Here is a 22,413-nt window from a genome sequence, read left to right as displayed (position 1 = left end):
GAGTTCAATACTCTTTGTATTGTCCACAAGGCTTTTTGGGGCCTGGGCCCACTCTACATGCAATGCTCTCTTCATAAATCCTCTCCCTCCCGAGCACTCTGCTCGTCTTCCTCCTACACTCTGCTTGTGAGCTGTTTTTCCAAGCAGAGATTCGGGGGGGAGATCTTTATCCTCTGCAGGTGCCTCCTTCTGGAACAGCCTCCCTGCCTCTCTCCATCTTGAACCGGATCACCTGAAGTTCTGGAAACTCTGCAAGACCGTCCTCTTAGCATCCTCCTTCTCTCTACCTCTCCCTTGCCAACCACCTCCCCCCTGCTTTCTTTCCCTCTAGCTGCTACTTCTTCTCAGTTTGTCAACTGGCTGCATGGTGAACCTTCAGAGCCTCACAGGTCCGAAGCTTCCTCACCAGTCTTCTGCACTTGCCTGCATGCCCTGCTCTCCCACAGCACTTCTTCACTCTCGGATACGACCCATGAGAATGGTACCTCTTAGCACTTAACCCATGTTCTGGCTGGACTGGGTGCACGTGATCCCCATTACCCCCCCTCCCACTGCCTGTCTATGGACTATGACCTGAATGTACCATGCCTAGTAATCTTGTTTGTCTTGTTCTCCATTATGTCTCCCCTCCTATGCATGGTGGTGCTTTGAAAGACCTGCTGTATAAGCGCATAATAAATAAACAATCAATCAATCAATCAATCAATCAATCAACACTGTGCTTCTTTTATAGGACTTGTGGTTAAAAGTGTCCTATAATTAATATATGTTTTCAGCTTTGTTGTCATGGTAAAAGTATGTGTTTTGCACACTCTGTGTGTTCTAGAATAGAATCACGTCTTCGTATTAGATACTATGGCCATAGCTGTAATTTGTTCCCAACTATAAACATTTGGAAGCACCTATGTGAAGAAATGAAGGCTTTAATTGGACCTATGTTGCTCTGCCGACTTCCTTCCCACAGACCCACTCCCACTAATCCCCACCCACCAACCAACTTTCCCATGGATACCCTCTAAATACCTTCACTGATTTGGACCAAATTGGTGCCCTTTGTCATAAATGGGGTTGGGGGGGCTGTGATCCCTTTGCCTCTTGTCCCCCCCTAGTTGTTGACGCTCACCCCGTTCACCTTACCTGTAATCGGGCCCCAATGACCTCCCGCAGGTCACCTCATCATCCCCCATTCATTTTACCTGCCATCAAGGACTGCCTCACCACACACAACCGCACCGGCCACACCCTCTCCAGGTTGTCATATTATGCGCACAGATTCATGCTGCCCCTCCCCCCGCAGTGAGAATGAAAGGAGGACAATCCCCCAGTAGTGGTGTTGGGCAGCTCTGAAGGTGGCAACCTGCACTCAGTGTCGGTGGGTTGGGTGATTTGGGTTTTGCCCTATGTGGGAGTGATGAAATGACTACTGCTATGCAGTAGTACAGTTTTGAGTATTGGCTAAACCACCGCTCAGTACTCACACTACCACAACCCAACAGTTATCCCAATCATAAAGGTGAAATAGGCAGAGTCAATAGATATACCTCCTTCGTCTTTTATGGTAATATTGAAAAGGGCAGGCTATACCTTTAAGAGGGGTGTGAATGTGAAAACAGTAGCAACCCAAACAGCAATAGTACAAGACTCCAAAATAAAGGAATGTCCAATCAAGGTTCTATTAAAAATACATGCTTTAATTAAGAACAGCAATATGCAAATAACTGTTGCAAACACACTAGCAAAAACACAACCCTATGGAAAGTACACATAAAATGAAGAACATGGATACAAAGGCATTCTGGGTACTGTATCAGGAGTTAATAGCAAGAAATTGCTATAATGTCACTTTTTAAAGGATAGCTTTGGGAAAAAAGGTGCCTAAGGGTGGCTCATCAGTCTTGATGGTCTAAAAAGTGGACAGGGAGATAGGGCCACTCACAAGTACCTTATTCCGGTTCTTGTGTCGTTCAAACTCATTGAACCAATCTTCTGTGTATTGTCCTTGCAGGTCGAACTGATTTCAAAGTTGCAAGCAGCGGTATGAATATGCAAAGAAAGTGCCAAAGCAGCACAAATGCATCAGGTAAAAGGGCATTGAATGCAGTTCAATGTGGTTAGAAGCTATGGGAACGGGGTCCGGTGCCAGTTTGAAGGGCTTTGTATGTGGTTTGAATATGGTTCAAAGCTGTTCAAACAGAGATCCTGTGTCGGTTTGAAGGGCATTAAGAACAGTTTAAAAATTGTTCGAATCAATGCAAACAGGGGTCCTGCTTCAGTTGGAAGTGGGTTGAACGCAGTTTGAATGTGGTTCAAATCTGTGCAAATAGAATTACAGCTGTTCTTGGACTCTAGGTTTTGTGAGCCCCCCATCCAAGGACTCTGTAACAAAGTGAACTCATTTCCTCTTCACTCCCAATCCAGAGAGCCTATCTAGCACCTGCAGGAGTCCTGCAGTGAGGAGCCTGGGTACCGGTGGTGCAGTGTGCAGACTGCATACCTCGATCTAACAACAGTCTCCCCAAATATTCCCTGGGGATTATTAGGAGACAGAGATCACTTCTGGAATCAATCTATCTTCACATCACAACTCGAAGTCTTTGGAATGGACCACACTCCCAATAGTGGTCCAAAGAATTCTTCTTGTCTTGATGTAAGTGCAAAAGAAGGAGTGTGAAACCTGTTCCTTATAAAGGTAAAAGTTCACAATGGATTGGATAAAAGCAAGCATTTTTCTATCTGGATAAAAAAAAAAAGAGAAAGTTACTGATGCTTTTTAAACTTTACCTGACTACGTTAGGAAGTCTTTCCTTCCTTGCTGCGGTCTGCGTGCGATGCCCCCTTGCCTACGACAGCATATATGTGCAGGCACATGCGGACGGGCCAACAGTGCGCCGAAGTCTTGCGAAAACCAAGCGCGTGTGGTCATGTCCGTCCAAGGAGAGCCCATGGGCTTCAAACCTATACCAAAATAAAGACTTCCCATTCCAGCATCCTGCTGGGTGTAGGGAAACAGCGAGAATGACTTACTCATGGGAAGAACTCTGCATACTAGCCCCATGCTAATACTCGTCTACCTTCAGATTTACTGAATAATACGCACTTGGGGTCTGCTAAGTCGATCAATTTGAAGGTGGCAAGCTGACACATGCCAAAGCCACCTTTAACTAAACAAGTTAGGCTACTGAAAGCACCTTACCCAGCATTCTCGTAGGCTTTTTAATTAATGCAGGATTTTTTAGAAGAAAATGCCACAGATGTACTTTGCCTCACAGAGACCTGGTTCGTCCCTAGATCAGAGCCTGATGTTATACAGATGTTGCCAGATGTTTAGAAACTTCTCTGCCTTGATAGACCCAGATCTCTGAGGGGAGGCCTAGCCTTAATTAACCGAGCTATAATTAATTGCACTATTGTTCATTTGGCTCATGCCCTGGTTTGTGAACTCGTATTTACTAGAGTTCAACTGATGCCCAAAATGTCAGTTCACATTTAAATCGTATATCGGCCCACCTTTCAAAGTTTAGCTAATTTTGTAAGCAATGTTCTGCAATTCACAGCAGATTTGGCTTTAACCTATTCCAATCTTATTGTCATGGGGGATTGTAATACCCACCCCAACAACCCTACTGACTTGCACACCAAACATCTGGTTGCTAGTTTAGAAGATTTCTCTCTAATACTGCAGAACTATCTTCCCACACACTGTGGGGGAAATATGCTTCACATAATTGTCTCTAAAAAAGCTTTGACGGCTACTTTTAGCCCTCTCCCAGTGATTTGGTCAGACCATTTCCCTTTGCCATATATTATCACCTTGCATGCTCCTTCATGTTGGTATCCAACTATTTGCAAGCTCAACATTTTTGGAGTGGGGTAAAACCTCTCCCACTGGCTGACCATTTAGTCGCTAATACAAAACATTTCTCAGCAGTGGGCAGCCAGGACCCGTGCGGCGCCCTCCTCAATGCACTGACTGATGAAGCTGGCTTTTTTGTCCCTATTGAGACCAGGTTCGGACACCTGAAACTGTCGGCTCCATGATTTACTCTCAACCTACGATCCGGCAAGCAAAGATGTCGCCGGTTTGAGCGTAAGTGGCACTACAACTATGATCATGTTTCAAGAAATGCATACAGACTGGAAGTGATGCGATATCACAAGGCTATTACATAAGGAAAATCACTGTTGTAAAGGTGGAGCCAAGTACCCCCACTCAAAGCTCCGCCCCCATGATGCCTATATGTTGGGAGCCAGAGTGTGAGACACGTGCAGTGCCAGTGAAAATACCTATGCCGAAAAGAATCCTGGAAGTGAGGTACCCATTGAGGTAGCCATATAGGCACTCACGACAGTATGATGGTAATTTGAATGAAATCCTGGAGAAAGGGTGAAAATAAACGAGAAAGAAGACTGATGACATCATGTGAAGCAGAGTTGATCCATCCAGAAAAGAGGCTGAAGATCATAAACATTCTATTAGATAGAAGGTGGAGGTGTTAAAGATGAGCAACATTTCGGCCTTGAGATGAAGATGCTCATGCTACAGAAATGCTGAACAAAATGCAAAATCATTTTACAATTGTACAGACGCAGTAACGCAAGCAGAAAAAAGTATTCTTAAGGCTGGTTACGTAGTGAATAGATTGCAGCGATGCGCCAACATATATGCATAGGAATGCATAGATTATGGATGTTCCGCAACGCAGAGTCTGGACCCGTGAATAGAAAGGCTTTTTCAGTGTGGCAGAGTTGCAAAGCAACTTAATGACGGAGGTGAATTCAAGATATGTTTAGCTGGCCCAGCACCAGGAAGTCCAGGCCACCGTGAGCTTGGATGTTCATGCAGTAGCTATAAAAACATGTGAAAAGAACAAACTCCTGTCTGAGGTAAGGAGCAAGAACATTGAAGACGTCAGAGGTTCATCATTTAATAGTATTTCAAATACAGAAAAGGTCTGAAACATGGTCTCTAGTCACATGGTTGGATGAAACCAAGAGACAAAGCATGCCTATACTCCCTATTATTCTCAGACACAGAGAACATTTCCAAAGCCAATGTTCAAAGGATAATTGACTGGCAGACGGCAAAAGTGGTGAGAGATGGCAGGCTAATTAGGTGGGTAGCTATGGTTATGACCAGCCCACCAGCACCTGGGTGCCAGCCTGCGTGCTGCTAGCATGTGTGGAATATTAAAGAGGGGTACAAGGGTGCCAACCAATTGTAGAGGACCACGTAATAGAGAGCCCAATTGGTTTATATAACCAATAGGACATCATGTATTTGATGATGTTCATAGTGAGTTGCACTAGAGGAGGAATAAGTTGTCCCACCTGATGTTAGGTACCCAATCACTTTCCTGAACAAGTATGGAACGTATACCTAGATGTTCCCTATAAGCCTATCACGTTCCCAAGTAGGTTTTTGTAGTTTGTCACATAGATTGACATTAATGATGACAGGTTTTTTCTATATAACCTCAGGCAGCTGAGCATACCAAATGCAGAAGCGGCTGGTTGAGGAGGAGGCGATCTCGAGGGTCAGAAGCTGGAAAAGTGAATGGTGAGTAGACTGAGAGAGAGGGCAAACGATGAATGGGCATTGAGTGGGGAAAGTGATAAAGGGATAACGGGGAAAGTCCAAGTGGACATACCTAAGCTAAGAACGATCAAGGATCATTAAAGAAAACAACTTATACTCCGATCAGAGTCATTATTAGAGGCAAGAGGAGTCATGAGGAGTGTTGACAGAGATGTATGTAGACCAGCCAGTCTGTAAGTTTGTCTGTCTGTCTGTATGAATATTAAGATGAAGATATCGAAGAAACGAAAAGTAATAGATTGTGGTGAAAGGCTGAAATGTGATTATTTATTCATTTATTTGACTAATGATTTTCATTAAATAGGTAGATAGAAGTAAAGTGAAACATAGAGGTTTGGAGCTTAGATGATCAGTGGATGCTCATATTGTATTATTTTTACTGAAAAGTATTTATTAGTGTAAAATAAAGGTAAGTATTGACCGTCGATTGTGACTAGACATGATGGAGGATGTTACTCCGCTTTTACACTTGTGCAGACAGCTGCCAAAACACGCATCCAAGCTTAAGCAGTACAGTGCAGAATGGGTTAAGGGCACGGCAGATAAATGTTTCATGCCATGGCCACAAGGGGGATCACTGTTGAAAGCAGTTTTGGAACATATGACAACATATTTGCACGCAGCGTACACGGGAATGAAGCTAGAAAAGAGGTTAGCTAGCTTAGAGCTTTGGATGATGTACCAGAAGGAAAGGGAAAACCCACCACCTGAAGACTGAATTCTTAACCAGTGTAAAGAGTGGGGTGTTGATCCTTCTGCTCCCCTTACTGCACCTGAAGTAAATGACGATAATTTCTTAGAGCGCTCTCAATAATTTGACACATTCCAATCTGGTTTCCGACCAGGGCGGGGCACTGAATCCGTTTTGAATTCCGTGCTGGATGACCTGTTACATCTGGTGGAGCAGGGCGGTGTCGGAGCCATCCTGCTTTTAGATCTGTCGGCGGCTTTCAACACGGTTGATCACCTCACCCTGATCTCTCGTTTGTTTGCCGCTGGCCTGTCCGGCCGTGTCCTTGATTGGTTCACAGCTTTTCTTGCTGACCGTTCTCAGTCGGTCTCTCTCCCTCCTTTTCATTCTCCTCCTGTTTCCCTGCTGTGTGGTGTCCCCCAGTCTTTTTAATGTCTACATTAGACTTCTTCTTTTTTTTATTTATTTTTTTATTTATTGAATATAGTTGAAATTACATCAACTTTTTCAATTTATACAGATTAGAAAATTCATAAGCATAAAATCCACTTAAGAAAAACCAGATAAATTCATAACTTGCTATAAAATCATCATTCTAAGTTCAAGGCCTGTAGAAAATTATTCGTTGCAATTCTTATACTCATACATTCAGTGGCTGCCAAGGCGACCCATCTATTTTTTGGATCAAGTTGTGCAAAATATGCAAAATGATTAACAAAGTGCAATTTTCTTAAAGTGCTAAGTGCCGGACATTCCAATATTAGGTGTTGAAGAGTTTCTACAATCAAAACATTTTTACAGAACCTACACCAGATGAGGCCAGAAGAGATTTGTTTTCTTCTTGTTTTAACCTCACGGGTGGGCCAGATGTTAAGCCTCAAGCGAAGAATAGCAGTTCTTAGGGCAGCAGATGGTGCCAAGCATGGTAAGAGGCAATGTTTTTAAAACGCTTTGGGCCAAAGATTGTAGAATCAAAGTCTTTATAAGTTAAACACTGAGTTCTGGTGTCAATCCAGTCCATCATATACACCTTCTTCTTTGCTTTCTCCGGATGAGCCGTAAGAAGTTCAAGTGTTATGTCCGCATGCACCATAATTGTTAATATTTTCGTAGACCAATATTTCGGAAATACTTCTGTAGAGTTGAGCAAGTAGCTTGAGATGGTGGATAATGTAGAATTATCATGTGTAGATAATAAGCATTTGCGAAATAAAGCACATAGGCGCCAGTTGTATAATGCAGTTAAAGAAATTATTCCCAATTCATATCGTATTAACACACCGGGAATACATTGGGGTAGATTTAAGATTGCACGCCAAAACTTGGCTTCTAATAAGTTAAGAAACCCTGGGGGGACAATTATTGTTTCCAAACCATAAAGAATGGTTGCTACGACATTCTGGTCCCAATAAGTGATGGCAGCTTTGATGGAGAATTTGCCATATTTAGAAATAATTACTCGTGTCTGACAGATTTCCGTGGTTAACTTCTGCTTGATTTTATTGAGATGTGAGTCTAACGTTGGACTACCCTCAAAGATAAGGCCCAAATAAACATAATTTGGTACCATCTTTAAGGGTGTCCCCTCGATCTGCCAGTTTAATAAGTGTTTGCGTAAACCTTTAGGAACATACAAGACAATTTGTGTTTTACTCGTGTTTACTACCAATTCATTTTCTTTGAAATAAGAGCATAATGCTGACAAAAGATTGCGTAAACCACTGGGAGTTTTTGATACCAAAACAAGATCGTCCGCATATCATAAGGCACAAATGTTTACATTGTTCAATTTAGGAGCATCAGCGGTTACTTTGCTAAAAATGCAACGTACATCATTAATGAAAAAGTTGAACAAGGCAGATGCTAAAATGCACCCCTGTTTCAGCCCTCTATACGTTGGAATTGGGGTTGATAGAAGAGCCTCAGAGTTTAGTCTTACATAGACCTTAGTTTGTGAATGGAGGGCAAAAATGATGTCAATAGGAGTGGATGGGCAGTCCGCTTTGATTAACTTATCTATAAGTTTTGGTCTTGAGACCGAATCAAAAGCGGAGTGAAGATCTACGAACGCAAAGTATCTGGCTTGATTCTTATGAATTGCTTGTTGTTTTATAGCATTTAAAGTAATTAAGTTAACGCCAGTACCTAGACCTGCCACGAAACCAGTTTGTGCTGGGTCACGTTGATTTACTTTATTTGACCAAGCATTAAAATCTCTTAGCACCAGCCTGGAGAAAAGTTTTCCTGGCACGTCTAGTAACGTTATTGGACGATAATTTTTGGGATTCATTCGATCACCTTTTTTATAGATCGGAATGATTACAGAGGAACGCCATGATTGCGGAATATTTTTAGTTTGTAATATGTGGTGAAAAGTATTATTCAAGATTAGTGGCCATTCTGTTATGTTTTGTTTGAGCATTGCATTGGTTAGCCCATCCAAGCCAGCCTCTCTAGATGATGAAGAAGCTTTAATAAAGGATTGAATAGCAAATCTTGTACAATGCAAATTCCAACTGTTTACAGAGTTGCTATTGTAATTATAGTAATTCATCATAGGATCGTCGTATAGGGACGAAAAATGTGTAACCCACACCGATTCAGGTACGCCATTGAGCTGCACATGATCTTGGGATAAGATGTTACATTTATTCAACAGCTCCCAGATCATGGCAGAATTTTTACTGCGGCAAGCTGACAGGAAGTATTCACCATCTAGTTGGTACAAGGTAGCTCTCCTTGCTCGAACCCAATTTCGATATCTCGAGGAGGCAACTTTAACTGCTTTAATTCGATCAATCATGGGTAATTTCTGATAGTTTCTGATCTCTCTTCTGTAATCTTTCTTTCTTTCACAGAGAGCTAGATCAAACCCATGAACATGTCTTTTGACTGGTTTACTGCAAACAGGATAAAGATTCGCGAAGGTGCTTAAGATATCTATATAAGAACCAGCCTTATGTAAACTTTGATTTTTTAGAATAGCATCATTCAGAGCTAGTAATTTATTGACAGACCATTTGAAACGGTTTCTGCCATTATTAACAGCTACAGTATGTTTATAGTAAAGTGCAGTTTTCAAGTGATCACCAATTTCCACCGCCCAAAATAAGGCTAAGAGGTGGTGATCACTAGATATCTGTTTGATGATAACAAATTTGCTGGTATTCATGAAGATGGAATTAGATTTAAAAAAAATATAATCGATGGTAAATTTTGAGGAGCCTCTTTCCCAGGTATTCATAGGTGGAATGTCACCTATGATTGCACCATTTACCATCTTTAAACCATGATCTTCCATAAAGGAGGACCATCTTGCACCCTCCCGAATCTTGTTCCTTTTGTTCGAATGAAAGCAAGAAAAGTTCAAATCACCCATTAACAATATTCCAGAGACATTATTTTGATCAGAGATATGTTCGAAAATAAGGGAAAGAGCATCATAAAAGCTGTCATCAGTAATGCCTACTGGGTTTCTGTAAAGATTAATAAGTGCGTATGTCTGTGAGTTGAAAAGGATCTTAACCAGTTGCATGAATTTATTTGGTGTTTGCCAGAGGGAGATTTTCAAACCCCTGCTCGCTTTCACTGCTACTAACAGACCAGCTGTAGGTCTACCTTTACCACCATGGACTGCTGGCAGTAAACTAATCTCATGATCATCCCATTTAGGGGGATTTATTAACCACGTTTCTTGTAGAGCTACGATATCGTAACTATTCAACCCATTATCTAAATTCCACTGCAAATGAGAGTAACCTCTAGTATTCCAACTAGCAAGTGAAAGTTTGTTGGTGGGGATAGTTGCTCGTGGTTATGAACGGGTATTAGATCCCACATTGGGGTCTAATGGTGATTGATTGGTACAATAATTGCAGGCACATGAAGGTTCAAGGATAGGGCCAACAATAGATTTATTACCATCAATCTCCTCAGATTGCTGTCGTGCTGGGTCTTGAGCTAGCAAGAAACCAAGATTAAACAAATCCATTCTGGCGTTCCATAGTGAATTACGAACAATGCCAGACTTTATCCAAAGCCTACCGATAGAAAGATTCTTATCGCAGAGAAACTCAACTTGATCCACATCTGATGAAGAAATGGCTTCCAGTCCCTCGATATCTCCAAATATATTGAAGACACTAGCACGACATAAATCGTACTTTGGGAAGGACCCATCGCAACATTTCAAGATCAGAGTATGAAACTGTTTAAGTTTCTTTGAAAATTCACCGCTGTCGTCATTTATGTAGTGTTTACCACCACCATTACGTACAACAGTGTTACTCCTATTTCTTTCTTTACGCGGATCTTGAGGGCACTGACTATTACAAGAAGGAGGCATGATTTTTGTGCAATTGTCCGATCTGTTTTTGAGGGATCGGACTTCATTTTGCAAATTTCTATTAAAATTATGTATATCAGGGGAATGATCAAGGACATGTGGAGCTTCAGGTAGCACCTCTGATATTCTATTGAGTAAATAGGAATCCACCGCAGTTCTTAATGCACTTAAACGATCTTCAACTTTCGCCATAGGAGCGAGAGGAGGGGATAACTTGCCCGCACCTGTAGAAACAACACCATGTTGAACAGATAATGTCGTTTGTACAATCGGGCGAGATTGTTTTGTTTGTACATTATCAGGCTTGGATGTTAAGAGAAGTACCAGCTCATTCAAGGGATCATAATTAGGAGATGAAATGAGAACTTCTTTTGGGATACCGTGAGGAGGAACAACTTGAGAAGGAGGAGAGATGTCTTGCAAAACTTCATCTACACGCGAATTGCTGGCCGTAACGACCGAGTCGGTATTGATTAACTCATCACATATAACTGGCGGACCAACAGCACTGTGAGTGAGAGTTTTCGTGACATCCGAGGAAAAGTGTATTTGAGGTAATTTTTTTAAATCTGACAGAGCTTTTTTATTTCTTTGTATAACTTTAGATGACATCAATTTTATTTTTCTATTATTTAACAAAGATCCTCCTATCTTTTGTACATTTTGGTTGACGCCCCCACGAGATTGACAGGATATAGATTGACCCGCAGTTCTCACAGGAGAATCAACACTAATCAGGATTCGTTATGTTTTACCGTATCAGCTTCCTCAACACATTCAATTGGTCGAATAATTTTAGAAAATATTGGTAAAGCTGGCGTAATAGTCAGAGGATCTTGGATCAAACTCTCTAAGTGTGAGACACGTTGTATAATAGATGTTCCTGAGTGTACGTTTGAACCTTGATAAGCTGACAAATTGGATTCAAGCTGTACAATTCTTTGCTCCAGATTTACTAAAGAAAGACCTTTAGAACATTTAAGCGAGGTATCTCTCATCCAGTCACTTATGTGATTTATCTTATCGGTTTGAACAGCTAACTTCTGATCCAAAGAGTTAAAAAGCTTGAATAAAGTAGACATAGTAGTTTTAATAGCCCCCAAGGTGACTTCTAATAGGGCAGGATTGGGCGAAGATACAGATGATTGTCGTTTCTTATCAGAGGTTTGACAGCGACGAGGGGTGGGTTGCAAAAAAGAGATCTCCTCATCTTGTCTTGTTGAATCCATGGAACATGGTTGTGCATAGTCAGTCATAATTGAGACTCTTGAGCTTTCAAAGTCTCTACATTCAGGGGGATTTTGAGAGGAGGATGAAGGAGACTTATTATGAGAGACTTGTCCCACGTCTTCAATAATTACTGAAGCCAATGAAACATTCCCAGACGATGAGATTTGTGCTGTTTTTTGGTTTTCATTTGTCATCACTTCAGAGTCAAGAGATGACTCTCCTAAAACGGTGGAGAAGACTTGCATAGGTTTAATAATTTTAATAGGCGAGTGGGGTACAGTTAATAAGGTTTGATCTGAAATAGTAGAACTCAAAGAAGGAGCAGACGCCTCATTATTAAAAGTGGGATTTTGTATTGGGATCAAATCATTTACATCACCATTAGGTAGTAATGACTCTGAAGGGATCGTTACAGAAGAAGCCAAATCAGTCGAATTGGAGATTATTGGGCCATGTGATTTTTTCACATAAAAATTACGGATGTCATTTGGAGTTTTGTTAATTGGAGTTAAAATAATGTTTTTTTTTTTTAAATACGAGTGCGACTTTTGGTCTTTTCCTGTGATTTAGGAATGTTCTGATTAATGGGAGATGGAGGGAGCGGAGCTAGGTCTGGTATATTGGGCATGAAGGATGATGAAGTGACCATCGGGTCTCTAGTTGTCTCCGATGGCATGCCTGTTTTTAGGGTGAACATAGAATGTTATATAAAAAAAAAAATATATATATATATATATTTTTGTTTTTTCCCCTTTCTTAAGTTTTTAAAATTGTTAAAACTTTATGTTGCGTTTAACATATGAAACAACAACCTAATATGTTAATAACCTTAATATCTAGTGAAATTTCAAGGATCGCCACAGTACTTGGTTTGGGAACCTGGAAAAAATGGAACCGTTGGTATTAAACAGTACCTTAGGCACGATTTCTCAAATGTCACCATCCGCCAAACAGCCGCACAACAGCCAGTGGGCTTGTCCCCGCCGGGCTTAACGCCGCAAGGGTGGCTCACGACAGCTGAAATAGGCCGGCACAATCACGTGATCCGTCACGTGTTGCCAGGGAACTCCGCCTCCTCCAGGAAGCGGCGTGTGGCAATCGAAAAGAAAGAGACAGCAAGAGCTAAGGCTCGCAGTGCTGTGTAGGCAGAGTCACGTAGAACCAATGGAGCGAATTTTCAGAGCTTCACAATTCGCTGTACACCCCGCTCGGGCGGCTCACGACAGCTGAAATAGGCCGGCACAATCACGTGATCCGTCACGTGTTGCCAGGGAACGCCGCCTCCTCCCGGAAGCGGCGTGTGGCAATCGAAAAGAAGGAGACAGCAAGAGCTAAGGCTCGCAGTGCTGTGTAGGCAGAGTCACGTAGAACCAATGGAGCGAATTTTCAGAGCTTCACAATTCACTGTACACCCCGCTCGGGTGGCTCACGACAGCTGAAATAGGCCGGCACAATCACATGATCCGTCACGTGTTGCCAGGGAACTCCGCCTCCTCCAGGAAGCGGCGTGTGGCAATCGAAAAGAAAGAGACAGCAAGAGCTAAGGCTCACAGTGCTGTGTAGGCAGAGTCACGTAGAACCAATGGAGCGAATTTTCAGAGCTTCACAATTCGCTGTACACCCCGCTGGGGCGGCTCACGACAGCTGAAATAGGCCGGCACAATCACGTGATCCGTCACGTGTTGCCAGGGAACGCCGCCTCCTCCAGGAAGCGGCGTGTGGCAATCGAAAAGAAGGAGACAGCAAGAGCTAAGGCTCGCAGTGCTGTGTAGGCAGAGTCACGTAGAACCAATGGAGCGAATTTTCAGAGCTTCACAATTCGCTGTACACCCCGCTCGGGTGGCTCACGACAGCTGAAATAGGCCGGCACAATCAAGTGATCCGTCACGTGTTGCCAGGGAACTCCATCTCCTCCACGAAGAGGCGTGTGGCAATCGAAAAGAAGGAGTCAGCAAGAGCTAAGGCTCGCAGTGCTGTATAGGCAGAGTCACGTAGAACCAATGGAGCAAATTTTCTGAGCTTCACAATTCGCTGTACACCCTGCTCGGGCGTCTCACGACAGCTGAAATAGGCCGGCACAATCACGTGATCGTTCACGTGTTGCCAGGGAACTCCACCTCCTCCAAGAAGTGGCGTGTGGCAATCGAAAAGAAGGAGACAGCAAGAGCTAAGGCTCACTGTGCTGTGTAGGCAGAGTCACGTAGAACCAATGGAGCGAATTTTCAGAGCTTCACAACTCACTGTACACCCCGCTCGGGCGGCTCACGACAGCTGAAATAGGCCGGCACAATCACGTGATCCGTCACGTGTTGCCAGGGAACTCCGCCTCCTCCAGGAAGCGGCGTGTGGAAATCGAAAAGAAGGAGACAGCAATAGCTAAGGCTCGCAGTGCTGTGTAGGCAGAGTCACGTAGAACCAATGGAGCGGATTTTCAGAGCTTCACAATTCGCTGTACACCCCTCTCGGGCGGCTCACAACAGCTGAAATAGGCCGGCACAATCACGTGATCCGTCACGTGTTGCCAGGGAACTCCGCCTCCTCCAGGAAGTGGCGTGTGGCAATCGAAAAGAAGGAGACAGCAAGAGCTAAGGCTCGCAGTGCTGCGTAGGCAGAGTCACGTAGAACCAATGGAGTGAATTTTCAGAGCTTCACAATTCTCTTCTTCTTCTTCTTCTTCTTCTTCTTCTTCTTCTTCTTCTTCTTCTTCTTCTTCTTCTTCTTCTTCTTCTTCTTCTTCTTCTTCTTCTTCTTCTTCTTCTTCTTCTTCTTCTTCTTCTTCTTCTTCTTCTTCTTCTTCTTCTTCTTCTTCTTCTTCTTCTTCTTCTTCTTCTTCTTCTTCTTCTTCTTCTTCTTCCCCATGGCTTCCGCTATTATTCCTACGCGGACAACACTCAGATCATTGTCTGGGTGGAATTGACGCAGTCTGAGACTGCTGCCTGACTGAGAAAATGTCTGGAGGAACTAGTCAGCTGGATGTCATCTAACTGGTTGAAGCTCAACGCTGGCAAAACAGAGGTACTGGTTGTTGGTACTCCCGCCCCCGGTTATTCTGGACATCCGACTTTTGGCCTCTCTCACTCGGCTCCCTTTCTAGGCCTGTGTCGTCAGTCAGAAATCTGGGGGTTAAACTCTCTGCCTCCTTTGCCATGGAAGAACAGGTGGAGGCAGTATGTAAAACTGGCATTTTAAACTCTGGGTCTTACGGAAGGTTCTTCCTTTTATCCCTACAGCCTGGCAAGCTCCTGTGGTGGCTGCCTTTGTACTGAGTAGTTTGGATTACTGTAATTCACTTTATCTTCACCAGCCTCTCTACCTAACCAAGCGATTGCAGCTTCTCCAAAATGCATCGGCAAGATCTATTCTCTGCCCTCTTTCGGTACCCATATGTTACCGTTACTGAGGCATCTACATTGGATCCCTGTTGAGGCTTGTGTTATGTTTAAATCCATTTGTATGGTCCATCGAGCCTTTTACAGTACTGGAGCTGAGTATCTACAAGCTAAATTTGTGTGGTACTCCCCGTCCCGGCCCCTACTTTCTCAATCAGCTCTTCTTTTAGCTGTTCCTCGGTACAGGCTGACTCGGTCAGGCGGTTGGGCCTTCTCTGTTGTAGCCGCTAATGCCTGGAACAAACTTCTGTGTGCTTTGCAGAGTATTGCTGATCATCTCTGCTCTCAGTGTAAATTGAAAATGTTACTGTTCTAACTTCCCCCGTTTTTGTTGTGATCTCCACTCTCTGCCACCAGTGCCATGATGCCTCCACCATACGTGCGCTTTATAAATTCCAGTAACTTAACATAACGATAGTACAACAGATGAAGGATTATATCCTTTAAGAGAGCTTAAGGCAACGACAGGGTATGGCAATCCGACACATAAGTCACATGCATGTAGCAGCGACGAGAATCCCAAGAAGACTCCAGAAAGAGATGTGATCCCTAAAGTCCCACAGGACAAGGAGAGAAGTGAATGACCAGGTATGTTTCTAGATACAGAGATAGAAATAAAAAGATGGAAAGGAGAGAAAGACAAAGCTGACGAGCTAGTGCTCAAACAGAATGAATGGATGGGAGGTCAGATATTGCTCAAACTTGATGGGAAAAGCATTGAGAAGGTAAAACAAAAGGAAGATCAAGAAGAACAAGATTAACAAGGCAGAGAATGAGAGAAACGATTGCAAGACGACAAGGCTGAAAGAAAGAGTAGACAAAGACAGTAACAACCGTATCAAGATAAACAGTTGAGAAAGCGGCAGAGAGCAGAAGAGCAAAGAAAGTATGAAAATAGGCAAAAGGCAATCAAAGAATGAGATGGTGAGAAAAAAAAAAGAGGAAGAACAGAAATTAAGAGATATAAGAATGCAAAGATGAAGAGATAAAGAAGTGCGTAGAGCAAATTAGAGAAGATTGATGAAAAGACAGGAAGAGGAAAGGGTTAGGGAGGAAGCAAAGAAACAAAGAGAGTTTGACGAGGAAATGAAACAAAAGAGAAGGCAAAGAGCACGCAATATTGATTGCATAGAGAAAGAGTTAATGGTACCTAATCCAGTAGTGCATGGTAGGACATAGAGGAGTTCTTCCCAACACAAGAACCAATGCCAGGACCCTCTAGAGTAGAATTAGAAGATAATTTTGATATAGGATCTACTTGACACAGAATCGAGAAAGCTTATCAGGAGATGAAGACAAAAAGTGAATCGAGAAATAAAGGGAAAGATAATCGATTTGAGGGAGGTTAGTCGCGACGCAAAGAAGAGGGTCTGTTCAGCCTCGAGCATAGAGCTTTGTCATTGGACAAACTAACATTAAACAGAGACGAGAAAGAGGGAAGACATACTAGTTGGGGAAAGGATATGTCAGACAAAGAAAGATAAAACTTCCGCGGGGAGGAGGGCGCTAGTGCATGTGGTCCCGAGAGGTGTTCTCCGACAGATAGTGAAGTAAGCTGGTGGGATCTGGACCTACCTAAATCGAGGACGCCAAAGCCCCTGGCACTGCCAGATCGACCTAAAAGGCAACCTCTTAGTGAGAGGGAAGACTTGCCACCTTATGTGAGTAGGCTAAGGTCATTAACAGGAAGAAGACAGTGCATAACCATTGTCCCTGCTATGGACAGGCAGACAGTGGGAGACAAGTGCGATTTTGGGATTTCACAATTCACTTTGTTGGAAAAAGGAGGGGCCAGACCACAGTATATCCCATGGCCCCAGATGGATAAGGATAATTTAAGGAGTAAACTCACAAGTTTAAATTCGGGTGCCGTAAAATTGATCTATGAATCAGAAAAAATGACAGGAGCAAATACACTCGCCATAGGGGACATTAAGGGTCGCAGGATACGCGAGTGTCACCACACAGAACACAGTGCACGATGGAGCGATGTTTAATAATTGGAGAGAGGCAGTCTGGAAAGCATTTTGAGATCAATATCCTGATATGTCAGATATGGGAGCTATAAAGGCATGAACGATGCAGGAAAGGGAGGATCCGCTTGATTACATTCAGAATTTTCAAAGAGCAGTGGTCTTTGCAAATGCGGGAACCATGGGGAAAATCTATACCTGTATTTTATCATATAATATGTCAGGAACTACCAGATAAGGTACAGAGACAGTGGGTATGGAGGCCAGACTATGGCCAGAAATACAGCTGACCATTGCACATCATTGCTGATTTTTTCAGGAGAACAATCAAAAGAGAGATGATGTTAGGAAGCTCAAGGAGCGTAAGCTAATACAGAAGAAGTCATCGAAGTATGCTATAGAAAAGGTGATGTTAACTAGTGGAGAAGGGCCAGGATCACAACAAGCAAAGGGAATGAGACAAGTGAATAACCAACGGCAGTTCGATCAAGGAGGGAATGGATTCATACCAAGAGGTAGGGGAAGTTTCCGTGGAAGAGGAGACTTTCAGAATAACCAAGGGAATTATCAGAGTAACCAAGGTGGGTTTCAGACTATGCAGAATGATAATCAAGGCATGCAGGGAGGGAAAATCAGAAGACTCCCTCCTTTATGTTGGACATGTGGAATGACAGGGCACATAGAGCGGACATGTGGGAGCCAAGGGTATGTACAGAATGGGCAGTTCTCGAGAGGGGGGACCGCATATCCACATGCATATAGCTCACAAAGTAGGGACAGGTTCGCCCAAGATCAGACAGTGTATCAAGCACAAGTGCAGAGAATGCAACAGGCTTTGAAACCACAGCAAGCACCATTGAATCTGCCACAAGGGAGGTCACAGCACCCACCTATGCAGATACAGCAGACTGCAAACAAAGGGCAGTTATTGACTCCTAGGCTAGGGGGCGTCACTGTCGAGGGGGGGAATTCTTTCACAGGCACAGGAATAAGTATGTACCCACAATAGGACAGCTTACTGGGAGACTTGATGTGTTCAGTACTATCTGTGACTCCCAATCCTCAAGAGGAACCGAGGGTTAACGTCACTATAGGAGGCAAATCCTTTTCTTCTTTAGTAGATACGGGTGCAACTCGCTCATGTGTATGAGATGGAAAATGGTCATTATCGGGTAATGCCATGAATGCTCAAGGATTCTCAGGAGCAACAAGTAGAGTTCATTTTACTGAAAAATTGCCAGTATGTATAGGAGAATGTGATATGTCTGTTCCATTGTTGTATTCACAGCAGACAACAGTTAATATACTGGGCTGAGATTTAATGACGAAACTAAACATGACGATTTTTTTCACTAATGAAGGCATAGTTTGTTCAGCGCCAGGAATACATTATTTAAACGTGTGTGAAATAGCCATATGAGGAGTACCATTAGAACCAGAAGTATTTCACTATGGGGTATGCATTTTTTTAACATGGCTGCCTGGCATCCTGGGTAAGACTATTAGAATACCTGATGAATTTCTCTTTAGGCCAGATATTCCCATGGATGAAGAGGAGGGACATGTTTTTTTCCCTTAGAGTTGCAAGCAGCTGTATGCGAGGAGAATTGGTTATGCTCATAGACGACGACATAACATGGAGCACAGTGATTGCTATTGGACAGGATTACAGATTGACTGGGGTCACTCATGAGGACATATTTAGAGATGATCCGTCAGACGACGAGATAGTATTTGAGATGAGCCTTACATATTGGGTTAGGGCAGAAAGACGCGAGGGTCCACAGAAAATGCTGATAGTGCGACAGCGTCATGCATTTTTTGATGAAGATATGGAAAAAGTGCCAGTTTCTTTATGGACTACGAGCCCCTATGACATAGGCCTATTAAAGGGGGTTGGAGAAGGTAAGATTAAACTAAAGCCAGCAGCAGTTTTACCTCAAACAAGGCAGTATACCATGTCTCAAGAGGCAGACAAAGGTATTTTTAAGACAATATCCACCATGATGGATCAGGGAATTTTAGTGACGCCAGAGTCACCCTGCAATACTGTGGTGTACCCTATAAAAAATTCTAAAGGGGGGTTTTGGCATTTAATTCAAGATATGAGGCCGATTAACCAGATTGTATAGGCAGAGTTTGCTCAAGTTCCCAACCCGGCGACGATACTATGTAGTACGCCCGTTGAGGCGCGATGTTTCACTATGATTGACATGAGAAACGCGTTTTTCTCAATCCCATTTTCGTTTTGTCAGACAAAGTTGAAAAGCACAATGTCGCCCCAAGGGTATTGTGAGTCTCCATTGATTTTCAATAGGGCACTACAGAATACTGATTTGCCAACTGTTGTGTTGCAATATGTAGATGATATTCTGGTCTGCAGCACATCAGAAGAAGAGTGCAGATGTTGCTCAGTTCAGCTAATGATTATACTAGCAGAGAAGGGATATAAAGTAGACCAAGAGAAATTGCAGTATTACCAAGAAGAGGTGTTATATATAGGACAGCTAATCCCGCATGAAGGAAAGAAAGTTACACCTGAACGGGCTTAGGCAATTTTGAAAACAGCAAAACCGCACATTATAAAGCAAATGCAATGGTTTTTAGGACTGCGCAATTATGCCAGAGCATGGGTATTTGATTATAGTTTCGACACAAGACCATTGTTGCAAGCCCTAAAAAAGGCACATCGGAATCAGGAAAAGATTGTATGGACTGAGGAAATGGAGGCTGGGTTTGATAAGTTAAAAAAGGCAATGTGCACAGCTCAAGTATATTTTTTTTTATTGTGCATTTTAGCCAAAACAAGTTTCAAATTTTTACACAAAGTACAAAAATCATCAAGCCATATCAAACTAGATAACATCATTTAGATCAATTAAAAGATAACTACATAAAACTTTACTCAACTACACCACAAAAAATACAGCAAACAAAATAAATCAAACAAATAATTCTGATTAGAAAGAAAATTAAAAATGACCATTCTCTCAACAGAAAATTATCAAGATATGTACCAAGAAATATTAGAAAGACAAGCCTCTATCTAAATCTTCCTGCCTCTACTCTCCGCCCTTTGCAACTCATCCAGAACAGGACTGCAAGACTTGTCCTTGGCCTCAAGCCCAGGGACCGTATCTCTCCAGGACTGAAATCCCTACACTGGCTCCCAGTGGCTGCGAGGATTAAGTTCAAAACCCTCTGCATTGTCCACAATGCCTTCTGGGGCCTTGGGCCAAAATACCTTCAACTCACTCTTCCTAAATATCTTCCTTCTCAAGCTCTTCGCTCATCCACCTCCAACTCCCTCACGGTCAGCCGCTTCTCCAAGCAACGAGTTGGGGGTAGATCTCTCTCCGCAGCAGGGGCCTCCCTCTGGAACAGCCTTCCTGCCTCCCTGAAACTTGAGGAGAACCATCTCCGGTTCCGGAAGCACCTCAAAACCTTCCTCTTTGCCTCCGCTTTCTCTCCCTCTCTCCCCTGCTAAAATCAGCAAACCTGCACTGAATCCGCAACTGGGCTACTCATTGATCTCGGTCCTTGGCCCAGCCACTCTTCCCTGCACTGCCTACCTGCACTACGGGACTGTCTCTGCATCCTACAGCCCCTCCTCCCGGCACTTACCTTGCACTTGCCACCAGCTGGCCCTATTATTTATCTTGTATTCTACTAACCATGTACTGCACTTTCCCCTCTCCCCTTGCACTTTTCCCTTTCCCCTCTACCCTTGCGCGATCTGAATGACACCTGGCCTAGGAGGATCGTTGTCTGTCTCCCCCTGTTCCCCCCCTGCCTCGTCACGCCTTGAAACACTTGTGTATAGGCGCGTTTCAAATGCCATATCATATCGTATCATATCATAAGGAGAGGAGGAAGCATAACAAAAGTAAAATCTCCTCCTTCAGGCCAAACATTAGCTCACCTTACCAATTTAAATAAGAACACGATCAACCAGTTTCAGATCCTTGAGAAGTTTGACCACTTCCATTGTCAAACAAACTTCTTTGCCTTAAATAATTCTCACCCATACACCGTCAAAGTTCGGCCATATCTCCCTATCGAAAAACCTCTGCAATCTTCCCCGTCTTAATTCCCTTATTTTTTTTTTTTATTTTTTTTAGTTGAAATGAATCAACCTTTCAAATATAAATACAAATACATACAGAAAAAAGATAAGGCTATAACAACAAAGGATAACATAAACACATAAATAATCAAGCAAAATTAACTGATCAAAACTCCATAGAATGGTTGTATGGCAAATCATTCACTTGCACTTTCGTTTGGGCTCAACTTTAAACTTAAAAGAAAATTTACAGTGGCAATCTGTAATGGCAGATACCCTGAGCCCAAGATAAAAAACCAGTACAGGTCTTGAGTTGCGACCTGTAAATAGTTACAATGTCGCGCAAAATGTATTTCGCGCAATGGGCGAAGTACTGAGCATTCTGTGATGAGATGCCTCATGGTTTCACAACTGTTTAATGATGTGAAAAAACGGCAAAAAAGTTCTGACTGGCTCATTTTGCCAACTGCAGGGATGGTATGTCTTGAAAGGTTTCCAGGCCATAGAGTAAAGCTGGTACTGTTTTTACGGTCCAAAAATGCCATGCAGGTAGTACTGAAAATTTACCGTATTTATACATTAAAATGCTGGCTTGAGATGTAAAGGATGTTAGCCTTGATTCCAGATGTACAAGACGGCCTGTCGGATGTTTCACATTCTCAAACATAATGCCCAAATAGTTATAGTAAGGCACCCTGTTAATCGGAAGGTTGTTCATTGACCATACATAAGAAATTGGGCTACGCCTTTTTGGACAAAAAACTACAATCTGGGTTTTAGTGAGATTCACTTTTAATTAATTGGTCACAGTGTAGTTATAAAAGGTATTTAGTAGTCACTGTAGCCCTACTTGTGTCCTGGAAATCAAGACTAAATCATCAGCATAAAAGAGAGTCTGAATTGAATGGCCATTCAGTTTGGGTGAGTCTGAAATTACTTTTAATAGATCATGTCTTACATCTTGAATGAAATAATTGAAAATGGCGGACGCTAAAAGACAACCCTGTTTAAGGCCTCGTGAGGTTGGAATTCGTTGTGACAACATGCCATCTAGGGTTAAGTGGACCTTAATCGAGGTGTCTGAATGGAGATCATGGATGACATCTATCAGGGTTTCTGGGCA

Source organism: Ambystoma mexicanum, chromosome 6p, assembly GCF_040938575.1.
Source record: "Ambystoma mexicanum isolate Mex_15411 chromosome 6p, UKY_AmexF1_1, whole genome shotgun sequence".
NCBI lineage: Eukaryota > Metazoa > Chordata > Amphibia > Caudata > Ambystomatidae > Ambystoma > Ambystoma mexicanum.
Note: the sequence above shows the minus strand (reverse complement) of the source record.